The following is a 15,248-nucleotide window of genomic DNA, read 5'->3' on the forward strand; positions in this document are numbered from 1 at the left end:
TTTCCATTGACTAAAAGTGATACCTAAAAATACCAGTAAGAGAAAAAAATGTCATTATGCAGGTAAGTTTGTCTAGATCTCTGAAACAGATACCAACCTGTGTATGCGTGTGTATATGAGCAAGCCTGAAAACTGCCTGTTGTAAAAATGAAGGCTCTTCCTGAACAATGCATTAAAAATTCTGTACATGTGGAAAATAAGAAAAATAGTCAACATTACTTCAAGTCATTTAATCTGATCTGTTTTCCACTCCCCTAGTGATGTGGGCATCCTCCAAGAGGGTCTCCCCCAAACATATGACTGGTGCCAGAAACATGGCCTCAAAGTGAATGCCAAAAAATGCATCATCATCCCCTTTGGGGAGAGTGATGTCACCACAAATTATCACTTTAATAACAAGATCCTAAGCACCCAATCAGTCATGAGGGACTTGGGCACCCAGGTTGATAGCAAACTGACTTTTGACCACCATATTGCTTGCATTGTATGGAAAGCTTTCTACATGGCCCACCTTATTAGTAATGGTATCTCATCCAGGGACAAGGTGTTCATAATATCCCTGTATTTTTCCCTTATAAGTCCCATTATTGAGTACAGTTCCCCTTTCATTGTATACCTCACAAAGCACATGCAGCAGCTGGAAAGAAAACAGAGGTTCCTCACCAGGACAATCCAGGCCCCGTAACATCTACCCTACACATATAGGCTAAAGGTGCTGTCCCTCTACTCAGTCTCCTACAGACTCATCAGAAGTGATCTCTGTCTGGCATACAAAGCAATCTCAGACCCCGCCTTGATGGGACTGCTGTATATCCACAAGTCAAGCTCCACTTGAGTAACCCACATGTGCAGTCTCAACCTGGTCTATGACATCAATAGGACTTGTTGTCAGGACAGATTTGTGTCCCAGGGACTCCCCCTTTGGTGGAATAGACTCCCGCTCCATGTCAAGCAGAGTACCTCATTAACCCTTTTTAAGCACAACCTGGATAACTGGATGGGGAACAGAAAATACACCCCCTGGGATTCCACCTGTGTCCCTGCTGGACGGGGGATTGGATGCTGACTTGTTGGAATATGGGATAAATTCTTGGATAGGCTTGTAAGGGTCTCAGGACCAGTAGCCTAGTAACTTCCTATGATCCTATGATATTTAATGGGAAACAAATCACAATAAATAGCAATGTGCTAGATCATATTTATTGCTCATAAAACATCTTATTTAGTGCTTGATGTTAGAATGGTCAGGCTGTCCTGTTTACAATGCCTGCATATCTACTATAGAGCTGTACACACATTCAGTGCAACTATGCCATTCCCTTGACAGTCTCTGTTTTTTCCAAAACACAATTCTGTGAGCTGGACCTTATTGCTATTATTATATTTTGACGAGAACATCTATCTCACATAGATTTAACACTAAGAGAGACTAATATATTACATTTGTTTTCCTTCTCTAGGTTTAACTAATTTTCCAGCACATCTATGTTTATTAGGTTTTATTTTCCTGTTAACTGTCAAACTATATGACTTGAAGTTATGCTAAGTATTTTTTTTCTACTAAATCTGCAGTGGTTCTAATGCATCATTCAGGAAGGAACTCTGAATGTGAGTCAGACCATGAACCTCGTCTTCTAAGTCCATAGACAGGCAAAGACACGCACACAGACACGCGCACACACACACAGACATGCACACACAGACACACAAAGAGACACACACACACACAAAGACACACACAAAGACACACAGACGCACACACACACACACACACACACACACACACACACACACACACACACACACACACACACACACACACACACACATAAAGACACACACACACACACACACACACACACACACACACACACACACACACACACACACACACACACACACACACACACACAGTATCTCTCTCTCTACCCTTTTTTTGGTAATCTGTGTCATAGGTCTTAGTAAGTGAGCCTCAGATGTGATGATGTGAGGTACTGCCATCTATGGCAGGAGAAGTAAGGCAGTGGATGTGTGTAATGTATGCCAGCATATTTAGCTGGAGTTTTGTAAAGAATTATATGTCATTTGTATTTATTTATGTATTTATTTATTTATTTATTTATTTACATTTGTTGACCTGGAGAGTCCGACTGGACACAGGTCCATTCAGTGGAGGCCCAGGGAGAAAAGCTCCACATTAAGTATTATTTGCATTATACAGTTAAAAAACATAGCATTTAAATATAGACATTAGTCCAGTTAAGGACGCAAGACAAGAAAACAGATGTAAAACAGCTGTAAAACACAGTACAATTTTAAAATGTGGTGACATATACTAAACATGGTTACAAATGTAGTTGAGATTCATCAGTGAACAATTGATACAATCTGTTTTTGAGGTACATAACAGCTATTAGCAGTTGTTGCTACAATAAGTTAGTATTATGTGGTAGGTAGCTGGAAACATGAGTAGCCAAGCTTGCTAAGAGTAGGTTGTTGATAGGGGGCTGAGAGAGGTAGTGGGTGGGGGGAGTGGATGGTATTAGGGGGGGGAGTTGCAAGGACATATCTGGCAAGTTTTGACGTGTGATTTTAGTAAGGATTTAAAGTGGGTGCAAGAAGTTAGAAAGGTAATTGAGGATGGGAGGGAGTTCCAGAGTTTGGCTATAGTGCAGGAGAATAATGCTTCTCCAGCAGAGTTAATTGTTCTTGTGATGTGTAGGAGGTTTTTGTGGCTGGATCTTAGTGGTCTTGTGGTTATGTAGGGTGAGACTTTTAGTGGTTGGTTTATTAGTTTGTGGGCGAGTGTGAGTTGGTACCATTGAAGGAGGTGGGGGAGCTCTAGCCAGCCCAGTTCTGTTAGTGAGAGACAGTGGTGAGTACGGTAGGAAGCCCCTGTGGCAAATTTGGTAATTTTGTTGTAGCAGGTTTCAAGCTTATTTAGATTGCATTGTCTAAGGTTAGCAAATATTGGAGAGGTGTAGAGTAGGGTAGAGATAAGATGAGAATTTGCTACCAAAATTTTAGCTGCTTTAGTAAGTAGTTGCTGATTTCTATATAATGCTCCTAGTTTTTTGTGCACTTTTTTAATGGTCATGGAAATGTGAATGTTAAAGTTCAGTTTATTGTCTATTTCTACTCCTAGTAATTTGGTGTGTTCTGTAGGATGGATGGTGGTGCTGTCTTTTGCTGTGATGTTAAAGTGAGAGCTGTCTAGGGTAAGTTTGGTGGGTTGGAACATTAGTAATTTTGTTTTGTTTGGGTTGAGTATTAGTTGGGCATCGGATAACCAAGTTTCAATAGAAGAAAATGCTTCCTGTGTGACTTTTTGCATTTCTGGTAGGGAGTGGGCTGTGCAGATGATGGTTGAGTCATCTGCATATTGTATGAGTGTGCCATGTGTTGTGGCTGAGGCTAGATTATTGGTGAAAATAGAGAAGAGTAGGAGTCCCAGGATGGGCTCTTGGGGAACTCCTATGGAGACTGGTAGTTGGGAGGATAGGTTGTCCTGCCAAACAAGTGCTTGTTGGTGGTCAGATATGTAACTCTGAAACCAGTTGATGACTGGTTGAGAGAAGGATAGGTTATTGAGAAGAGAGATGAGCTGTTTGTGTGGGACCATGTTGAAAGCTTTAGAGAGGTCTAGGAAGCTAGCTGAGGAGAGAACCTGCATTTTTATTTTGTAGGATAGTGTTAGAGAAAGAGTAAGGTGGTGGTGGTGCTATGGTTAGGTCAGAAACCATGTTGTGTGTTGGAGAGGAGGTTGTTAGCAAGGAGGTGATCTGAGACTTGAGAATGAATGCATCTCGCTAGTATTTTGGAGACTGGTGAGAGAATAGCTATGGGGTGGTAATTGGTTAGATCTGTGGAGGGGCCACCTTTGTGTAAGGGAATTGTGTGTGAGACTTTCTATAGTGTAGGAATATAACTTTCTGACAGAGATCTGTTAATCAAGAGTGATACGGGGTAGGATAGAGCATCAGCTGCAAGTTGAATGTATTCACCTGGGAGGTTGTCTGTTGCTAATCTGGTAGTTTTAAGTTTAGTTAGTAGTCGTTTTATTTTGGAGGTAGGAACAGGAGAGAAAGAGAAGCTACTTGGGAGAGTGTTACTTCTAGTTGATGGTGTGGGTTTATGGGGGGGGGGTGTGTTGTCTAGCTAGTGATAGTATAGTTTGTGTGAAGTGATTGTTGAAAAAGATAACAATATTTTCGAAGGAGTGAGTTAAGTTAAGAGTGGGTGTACTTACTATACCTGGGTGGAGGATGGAGTTTGAGGACCAGAATTGTTTGGGGTTATGTTGGGAGGAGGTAAGGGCAGACTGGTAGTATTGGATTTTGTCCTGTTTTATAAGCTTTTTGGTTCTATCGTGTAGTTGTAGGAATTTCTGCCTAGTAGAGGGGGTTTTGGTTTTGCACCAGTTGTCCCACACTTTATCCCTGTTTTTCATTTCAGACTTTGTGTTTTTTGTAGCCATGGGGATTGTTGGGCTCTAGTTCGGGAATGTCTTATGGGGGTGTGGTAATTAAGGATGCTAAGGAATGTTTTATTAAAGTAGTCAACTGCGTCATCTAGTTTGAGGTATTTTAGAGGTTGCCAGTTACAGTCTTTTAGGGATAAGCTGAATGAGAGAGGGTTGAAGTTATTTTTTTTTTTGCGTATTTGACGGTAGATGATGGATTTTGCTTTATAAAGGTGTTTTCTTAGTAAGAAGGTTGGGGAGTGATCACTGAGGCTGTCAGATAAGCAGCCTGATATATATGACTGGGGTCTCTTATTGACTAGTATCCAATCAAGGATAATGTGCTTGTTGGAGTTATTTATCCTAGTAGGTGACTGGACCAGTTGGGTGAAGCCATGAAGATTTACATGATGGGTTGGGTGGTTGCTAGAGCAGGATTGCCAGTCAGTGTTGAAGTCTCCTAGAATTAAAGTTTCTTGGGGTAGGTGGTGGGTAGTCCAGCTGAGGAGGTTTTCAAGTGGAGGGATGTTGTGGCCAGGTGGGAAGTAGCAACCGATTATGTTTAGGGTTTTATTTTGGTTTATTTTAAGGTTGGTATATATTATTTCTTCCTTACCTATTTGGGGAGCTGCTATCTTTAGGATCTGGATGTCTAGATGCTGCTTAAATATTATAGCTATACCACCTCCTTTTTTGTTTAGTCTGTCTACTCTTAGTATATTGTAACCAGTAGGGAGGCTTTGCTCATTAGTAATGTGTGGTTTTAGCCATGTTTCTGTAAGGATCACTACATCAGGGGAGTAGAAGTCTATGGTGGCATGGAATTCATGCACCTTGTTGCATATACTTCTAATATTTAGGCTTATCAGAAGGAGGTTGGTTAGCTTTCTATTGGCTGTGATTTGGGAGATGTGTTTTGTAGTCTGATTATAAGGGGAGGGGCTGGAGATAGAGGGACCAGGGACCAAGATTAGGATGGATGTCTCCACAGAGTGCTAGGTTGGATATGGATGAGATTATTAGTTTTATCAATTTCTGTATATGCTTGCTTATAAGGGAAGTTTTTTAATTGTGTTCTGTGAGCAATAGGTATGGTGGTAGGGTTATGTTAGGTTGTGGGGTTGTTTTTAGTTTAGGTATTGTGGTCTGTAGTCTATATAGCAGGTGTATTGGGAAGGTTGTTGACCTGATGAGAGAGTAGTAGAGTAGGTGTGGGATATGAGTAGTGGTATGTGTGGTGGTACAGTGGTAGTGGTTGAGTGCAGGAATGGTGGAGGTTTGGTAAGATGTGATGTATGCAAGGAGTGTGCATGCAGTGGGTATAGGTATGGTGTGCTTGTACATATTAGCTGAGTAGGAGGGATAGTAGTGAGAAGTTATAGGAGGAAGTATAGGTGTGGTGATGTTATAGGTTGAATGGTGGGAGGGGTTACTGTTTGTAATAAAGGTAGGACCACTGGGGGTGGGTGGGAATTGGGGGAAGGGAGGGGAGTGTAGTGGGCAACAGATGAAGGAAGACGATCAGTAGGTTTATAGGTTATAATGAAAAAAGCTGGCCCTGATCAGGCTGTGATTGTTCTTGTGGGGAGGGGGAGGGGGAGGATCAGAATAGACCAGAAAAGTGGTGGATAGCAATAGTATGATGAAAAGGGCTGGCCCTGATTTCACAGATATGCAAGTCTACAGAAAACAATAAGAAAAGGCAGAAGGTACTCTGACTTGCTATTTTTGCATACCTGTCTTAATGAAATAAAATAAGCCAATTTTACCAAGGAGTTATGTGGAAATTAGGAAGACAAGAATTTATAAGAGAAAAGGTTTACTAGAAGTAGAGAAACAGCAGAGCATACAAATAATACAGCATCTAAAGACAGATTGCAGTTAAAAGTACAGAATGGGGGGGGGGCAGCTAATGTTCTGAAACATTAAGAAAATCAGTAAGTTCTTTGGACTTACTTGTTTTGCATACCTTTCTTTTGAAATAAAATAAACACTTGTAACCAGGAGTATGTGGGATTTAGAAAGACCACAAGTTATAGGAGAAAGGATTTAGTAATACAAGAAAAACAGCAGGGCTTTCAAATAGTTGAAACAGCTTGCAAAGGGAGACTTCTGTTAGGAAGTACAGTATGAGGAGGGGCAAACTAACGTCTGTGATGGAGTGCTTTACTTAAAAATAGAAATTAAACAAGGGCTAGCAATTAATTTTGTCTGGAGGATAAAACATACTTTTTGTATATTTTGAAAATAACACTCATTCCAAGGTTGCCTGGTTCTGTTAAAGAGCACTGCAGGCCAATAGATCGAACTTGGCTTTGTGGGGATCCAGGGAAAGTAGAATCAAAAGGAGAAGCTGGGAAGAAAAATAATCAATATTAATACAAAATACAGCAACTGTTAAGAAAAAAAATGCAAAAAAAACAAAAAAAACAAAACTGATAACAGGAGTGGAAAAAAAAAGAAAAACTAGGTAATCTATACACAGATAAATACCTCAAGTTTGTGATAAGGTGAAAATTAAGACAATTTGTCAGTTATCACATTCAACAGATTAATGCAGTTGCAAATATATAGGAATACTGATACCAATTAAGTGGTATAACACATTCTAAACCAATAGGTGAGGAAATGTACACACTAATAACTAGGCATTTCTAAAAAATGCAATAAAGGGAGCAGCAAAGAAATAATATTCTAACAATAAATGCTCTACACAAGTAAAGCTCTAACAAGTCAATACTCTACAGTATCTGAGCCTACTAATACAATGACTAAGTAAACAGTTTCAAGCACACAGAGTTACTGAAAATATTGTCTCCCATAAAAATACATGTCTAGCTTCATTACCCTTTACAATGGTGTAAATCAATATCAATACGTTTTACAAATGAAAAGAAACAAATATGAAAAATAACCTTAGGTATGAGCACTCCATCCAAAGAGACAGGCAGCTACACCAAGAGGATTTTAAAAATGGCTCCTGTAGCTTAAGAAATCTAGGTTAGGCTGTAATAGGTCATGTGGGGGAGAGGAGGACAGAATAGACCAGAAAATGTGGTGGACAACCAATAGTGTAATGAAAAGGGCTGGCCCTGATTAGGCTGTAATTGTTCTTGTGGGGAGGGGGAGGATTAGAATAGACCAGAAAAGTGGTGGATAGCAATAGTATGATGAAAAGGGCTGGCCCTGATTTCACAGATATGCAAGTTTACAGAAACAATAAGAAAAGGCAGTAGGTACTCTGACTTGCTTGTTTTGCATACCTGTTTTATTGAAATAAAATAAGCCAATTTTACCAAGGAGTTATGTGGAAATTAGGAAGACAAGAATTTATAAGAGAAAAGGTTTACTAGAAGTAGAGAAACAGCAGAGCATACAAATAGTACAGCATCTAAAGACAGATTGCAGTTAAAAGTACAGAATGGGGGGGCAGCTAATGTTCTGAAACAATAAGAAAATCAGTAGGTACTTTGGACTTACTTGTTTTGCATATCTTTCTTTTGAAATAAAATAAACACTTGTAACCAGGAGTATGTGGGATTTAGAAAGACCACAAGTTATAGGAGAAAGGGTTTCGTAATACTAGAAAAACAGCAGGGCTTTCAAATAGTTGAAACAGCTTGCAAAGGGAGACTGCTGTTAGGAAGTACAGTATGGGGAGGGGCAAACTAATGTCCATGATGGAGTGCTTTACTTAAAAATAGAAATGAAACAAGGGCTAGCAATTAATTTTGTCTGGTGGATAAAATATACTTTTTGTATATTTTGAAAATAATACTCATTCCAAGGTTGCCTGGTTCTGTTAAAGAGCACTGCAGGCCAATAGATGGAACTTGGCTTTGTGGGGATCCACGGAAAGTAGAATTAAAAGGAGAAGTTTTTGTATATTTTGAAAATAACACTCATTCCAAGGTTGCTTAGTTCTGTTAAAGAGCACTGTAGGCCAATAGATCGAACTTGGTTTTGTGGGGATCCAGGGAAAGTAGAATTAAAAGGAGAAGTTTTTGTATATTTTGAAAATAACACTCATTCCAAGGTTGCCTGGTTCTGTTAAAGTGATTTAAAACTGATTTGCACAGATGTTTGTGTTAAATATGTATGTGTAAAGCTGCTTGTGCTAAAAAATGTACCAACAGTGGGTCCTGCTGGACAGAAAAAAAATAACCTGTATGTCAAATTGTATTTTAACTGTTGAAATTAATATATTGTAGCAGAGGATAGTGGAAGAGAAAATGTTAATCTCAGTGCAGATAAAGTTGAAAAATAGTATGAAATTAAATTACTTGGTTTAGGCCATAAAGATTGCATTTTACAGTTCTGACTGCAGCCAGAGATGAAATGTCTGTGAAAACCAGGACTAGAAATCCTACTGTATTGTCCTCAGGGGTGAATTAATTGCTATCCTGGAAGGGTGTGAGTTTTGAAATGGTTTAATAGCTTCCAGATGCTATAACACATCTCAGCAAAGGTCTATCCATGTGTATGGCAACATATATGTGCTAGATTCTGGTTCAGTTTCTAGTAAAGGGAATAGTGTGGGAACCAGAAGTCAGATGACCAGATGTATGTGATGTCATTCCGTAATCCAGTACTTAAATGATATTTTAATATTAGATGAGACAGAAGTCTCAGAGAAGTCTGTTTTTGAAACCTGACCAAGAAAGAAGACCAGTCACACACTTCATCTTGCCTTGTTTTAGTAATTAATCAGAGAAAAGCAGTTCTTTAGGTCAGTCAGAAAAATATAATGAGATTAGTTAAGTATTGTTTTTTTTGTATCTGTGTGAACCTTTCCGTCTGTGTTATTTTTAATACTTCCTGTGACTGAATTTCTGGTGTTTACTGTAAATAGATATTTAGTACTTTCATGTTGTTTCATTATTTATTATTTAATATATTTAAACTTTTCACTGGTATCAGAGAATATTTTAACCTTTGAGATTACTTAAATTTATTTGGTGACAATATGGGCACTCCTGAAAGCCTTGCTGTGTTGGTTGAAGTCTGTCATTTGACTTAATATTAATTTAACTCAGCATAATTGCATACCCTTGTATGATCCTTAGATTAGCTGGCTTTGGAATGTTCTGGTGGTAGTACCTACATTATAGTCTGGGCAGAGGGGGCATAACTGGTAAATCTGTACCAGCCTTTCTCAGGTGCGTGTGAAAATCAAATTTCAGAGTGTGTATTGTCAGCTACTTGGAGCAGGGACATGGAGCACTGGTTTAACAGACAGGGTGGTGAGGGGGGCTTGGCTTGGAACACTTGGCTAAGGACTCAACTCTACAGCTGTGCAGTGGAGGGACTTATTGTGGGCCTGGAGAGAGAAAGGGAACCCAGCCCCAGGACTGTGTGTGTTCCTTGTATGCTCTTAAAGGAAATTGTGCTTGATGCAGAGAGCTGCATCTGGAAATACTGTGCATATCTATTTTTGTTCCAAGTGAACGTCCCTCTCCATTGTCTGTGGGGATGTTTCAGGCTCATTGATTACTGGCCCAGAGCAGGGACCTCACACCATACACTAAGATTTTTTTTTATCCACTGGTTCATTTTTTGAGGTGCCTCTTTTAACCAATGTGAAGGAAATGATAGTGCTATCTTCTCCCTTTTGAGCACAAGTGTGCATTAAAACAATATATCTTGCAACACTAATGTATTAGTTGTGAAGAAGGGAACTTAATAGTCTGTATACTTGAGTAACTACATTGTAAAAATGTGTTGGTCCAATAAAAGGTATCACATTGCCTCTGTGCTTTGTTTTTTCTGCCACTGAATCAGCATGACATTTCTCTCTCTCTCTCTCTCTTTCAAGTAAGGAATCCAAAATGTAATTATATACTTATATATTAACATTGCTTTATTTTATGTTGTGATATACCAAAGCATGTACCCATACATATATGCACAATCATAATCACAGGAATGCAGAATTGTTGATTTTCTCTTTCAGGATGCTAAACATTGCTGTCTTGCTTTCTGGAAAGCACTGAACTACTATGACTAACATAAATCCTCAGGCATTACATTTTGCTGGATAATTACCTTGCCTTGGACAAACTAATGATAATGCTGTTGTGTGTGACTTTGCAGTTGCAAGTAAGTTTCGTTTTAAAACACTTTACTATATGCAGCAATTGTTTGTATTAATAAAGAACAGCATGTTTTATATAGCATTCAGCATTTACAAAGTAAAGTAAAGTAAAGATTTGCTATATGCTGACCTGCACTGTGTGGAGGGTGAAAAAAACAGTGGTGAAAGATGTCTTGTCAACAAAATGAAGATGTACGAGGCAAAGGAAAATGAAAATGAGCACTAACTTTTAGTTCCAAATGTTTTGTTAGTGAATGGGGGGTGGTCACTTCCCAGGATGTGAAACCATGTATTTGTCAAGGTTCATAAGTTAAAATTTTAACAGCATGAGGTGCTTGTGAAGCAACCATTTCATTTCTGAGTTGAGTCAGTTATGGAGATTGCTTAAATTATGATGTAGCCTTTGCCAATATTTAAATAAATGCTAGCTTAAACCTTTGCTGGCTTTCAGTAATTAGTAATTATGTTTTTCATTTCTGTTTTACAACAGCATCCTTGTAATACAATGCCAACATGTTTTATCTTGCTTGTAAGATAATCTGCAGAACAAATAAAACGTATCTTTCTGGGACACTAGATAACAGTTTAATTTGGTTCTGAAAAAATGACACTGTATACAGTGACATCATACAGGAACTTTATAAGAATTCAAGATGCAAACAACATATGTCCATGGGCAGAAGGAGCTGTCAGTCAAACATGATCCAGTCTAACAATTGTGTTACAGCTAAGCTTGATGTGGCCCATCTGGACTTCAGCAAGGCCTTTACATTAGTCCTACACAGAAAGCTAATAGGAAAACTGGAGGGGTTGGCAGTGGGCTAAAGACAGGAGAACTGGTTTGCTGTCTGGATGAATGATGAGACACAAAGGGTTGTATCAATAAGGATGACACCAGGACTTAGAAAATTAATTACTGACATACCACTTGGATCTGTTCTGTGTCTAGTACATTTAAAAGTGTTTGCCTCACACATGTCTGAGGGACTAGAGAATATGATCAACCTCTCTGCTGAATAGGTGCAGCAGTGGAGGGCTGTGAGGGGCCAGAGTGTTGAAAGAGGGATTTGGATAGACTGACCAAGTGGGCCCAAAAGTGGCAATTGATGTTTAATGCAAACAAATGGTTACTACATTTCTGTCACAAACCTCTTTTAACAGAGTATCAACTGGGAGGAAAACTGATAGCAGTAGAGCAAGAAATTGATCTGAGTGGTGCTGATCATAACTGAAGTGGGCCATCAGGAATGGAGTAACATAGCACTTCTCACTAGATACCAAAAGAGACAGCAGAGGTATAACATCTGTCCATAATATTATGTCAGGAAGTATTAGTGGGAAAACCTAAGCTGGAATGATAGAGAGGTGTATACACATTATAGGGACTAACTACTCCAAAATCTTAGAAGTACTATTTCACAGTGAGGGAGGTAGACCTATGGAATGAGCTACCAGAATGGGCAGTGGAGAAGGAATATACAGAGGCATTCAAGATAACATGGGATAGATATAGAGAAAATAACGGGTGGGTAGGGATGGAAAAGAAGTAGAAGCTGAATACTCTTAAAGTACTAGATAGGTTTAATGTTTCCTTCTGCCAGCAAGCAAATGCAATGTGATGCAATGCCTTAATTCTTGGGAGAAAGCATATTAAATTATTATCTGTCTGACTTTCAGTCTGTTTATCTATGTATCAAGTTAACTATATTCTTTTGACCTGGTTGTCCTCCTAAATAATGCCTATTTTCATTGGAGCCCCTGTAAAATAGGTTCTTACCCTGTCAATTTGTCTATGAGTGGGTCTGCATTGGGTAATCCTTATGATTTCCTCTTCTGCTATCTTCAGTTTTATTGCTCTCTCTTTCTCCGTCTCTTACACCCATGTACAGAGGCACATGTGTCTCCTACAAGTGCACACCATGATGCCACAGACTTGCTCAGGAGAATGAGATTAGCCTCTGTGTTACTCATTTTAGCCACTGTTCACTGAGTGAGCAGAGCCTGGATGGCATGGCACAAAAATGTAACATACAAGGATATATAAATGTATATTCTTGTCTAACATGGGCAGTCTGTAGATACCCTTCACTACCTGACAAAACTTGATCTAAAATATTAAAACGTTAAATCTGATGATCATCAGGGGGTATGATCTCTCAAGTAACACAACTGCTACTAAACAGATTAAAGTATAACAAAGCACAGAAATATGAATCACTAAACACTTAAGTGCAGATTGTCAAAAATAAGCATGCAAGAAATATATGCTATGACTCTGGATATGGGTGGGCAACCATTTGAAATGTAGGCACCTGCTATAGCGAGTCACGTAATATGGCGATTGAATGAAGAAAAAGACTTACAAATGCTAAGCCTGAGATGGCCACTTCTGTGAATATTCCCTTTTCTCTGAGATATGCTGATTTTAGAGCTAAGATATATAAATTCAGCGGTGTGGGGAGGTTGTCCCCACATTGGGGGGGCAGGGGTGCTTGCCTCCTGTAAAAAAAAGAGAAGTTTAATGGAGAAGAACAATGTTCAAGATTCACACTTCTGCATTTTCAATATTTTTTTTAGTATACTGGCATTTCAAGTGCCAACATTTCAACAGGGAGTCTATGGGCATACACCATCCACATCTAAGAATAGACTCCACACTGAACACTCATTGAAGCAGAGTCTTTGGCCTAGCTCCTCTGACCACTTTCACACTTCTCCCTGTAGGTTTTAGTGCCTTCCAATGTTCACGTGTCCTTAGCAACTGTACTTTGAATAAACTGTCTCACACACACACACACACACACACACACACACACACACACACACACACACACACACACACACACACACATTAGATAAGTGAAAATATTTACCAGAATGTTTTATCATGAACTACACTGTGTACTTCTTATACTGAATGTTTCTTAGAAAGAGCACTAATTTGCAATCCCAAATTTATATATGTGTATGTGTGTGCATAATTTATTTGGTCATCAATTATCTTATGCTTCAAAAAGTGAATGAAAAAAGAGAAATAATTTTAGAATAAATCAAACATGATTGAACTCTTAAAAAAAAATTTTTTTTGGAAGGGGGGAATCCCTCTGCACCGTGTCACACTACCTGCTAAGTGATTGATGTCCATACCTCCACGTATGATATTGTCAGAGTTCCTGGCCTTTTTGTATCTTTGCAACACAAGCCTCCCTGTCCCCCCATCCCCCTCGAGATGGCTTTGTCATTCCTCTTCCAATATCGGCTCTAACATGAGCCAGAGGCAGTAATCGGAATCATGTCACCTGGGCCATAGTCAGATCTTTATTCCTGTATATCAGCTGGACTGGCTTTAATTTCAAAAATATGTTCCATAGTCTGGCCCAAGTCTGATGCAGATTGAAATGATGCCTGAAGTTGTATAGTATCCTAATCTGATTAAAAGATTTTCCATTTACATAAAGTCTTAATTTTCAAATTCCATTTTGGCTTCTAAGCTACTAATTTCTTATACAAAATCCTGAGTTTTAAGCTACTAATTTCTTATATGTAATTCTGGGTGATTGGAATAGTTATATAAATTTATTTAAATGTTCTTGTATTTGTTTAAAGAGCTTACATGGAACCATTTGCAATGGAACTGTTATATGATACAAAAATTGGGAAGAACATTCATCATTAAAATTTATATTTTAGGGGGGAAAAGTAAGAACTGTTACTTAATCCATCTCTCCATACTGATAGTAATAAGTTTTTTAGAGATTTCTAGAGATTTTCTTGGTTTATTTCAAAATAATTTTGAGTCACCTTCACACTTAACCCTTTTACAGAGTCTAAGATCTTGATGGCTGTTAAATCTATAAAGTTGAAGACTTTCTCAATGATTCGTTAACATGCTACTGCATCATGTTAAGGGCAGCAGTAAAAGACCATGTCTCCATATTCAGGTATTTTGCAATCAATATGCACATTAGCCGCAATGAGGAAAGACTTCATTACTGGCTAATTTGCATGTCTATGAATCACAATTAACTAAGTGCAGATGAGTATTTCCCACAGTAGTTTACTGTGGCGGCAACATCATGTAAGCACAAGCACCCCTCCCCTCTCAGTCACTCCCCCCAACACACAGACAATAAAACACATACATGCATTCACACCACATATACCAAACCTGTTCCTGTCAGAATGTGCCCAGATAATTCACAGAAGAATGCAGTCAGTCCTTCATGCCAGACATTTGAGTTTCACAATGTATATCCTTCAGTAAATGTGTGCTAAGGCAAAAGCTGTATATAAGGTTATCAGGCATGTCTAATGTTTCCTGTCCCTCTCCCTTGTGCATCACAACATGTTGCAGGCATTGCATAATGCCCAAGATTCCCCATATATAAATTAAAAAAAAAATCGGTTGCACTAAATTCAAAGATAGTGCATTGCAATTCTTGTGTGAGTAGTGCATAGTTCATATTCTCCCATGTGTTGTTTTGTATTTCATTTTTTGTTTAATTTAAAAATTAGTAAAGGAAATCCTTGATCTCTAGTGGTGGTGCAGAGGACTCATGTCCTCCACTATATGGGATGATACAAGGTTTGAAGTTGGTTTAATTCCTTTTATGGTATACTATTTATCATTGGTTTCTAGAGTTTCCAGCACTTTTCTTTTTCATTGTGTGCATTTAAGGCACATCACATTGA

This window comes from Protopterus annectens, chromosome 8.part0 (assembly GCF_019279795.1).
Source record: "Protopterus annectens isolate FY-2018-M chromosome 8.part0, PAN1.0, whole genome shotgun sequence".
NCBI lineage: Eukaryota > Metazoa > Chordata > Ceratodontiformes > Protopteridae > Protopterus > Protopterus annectens.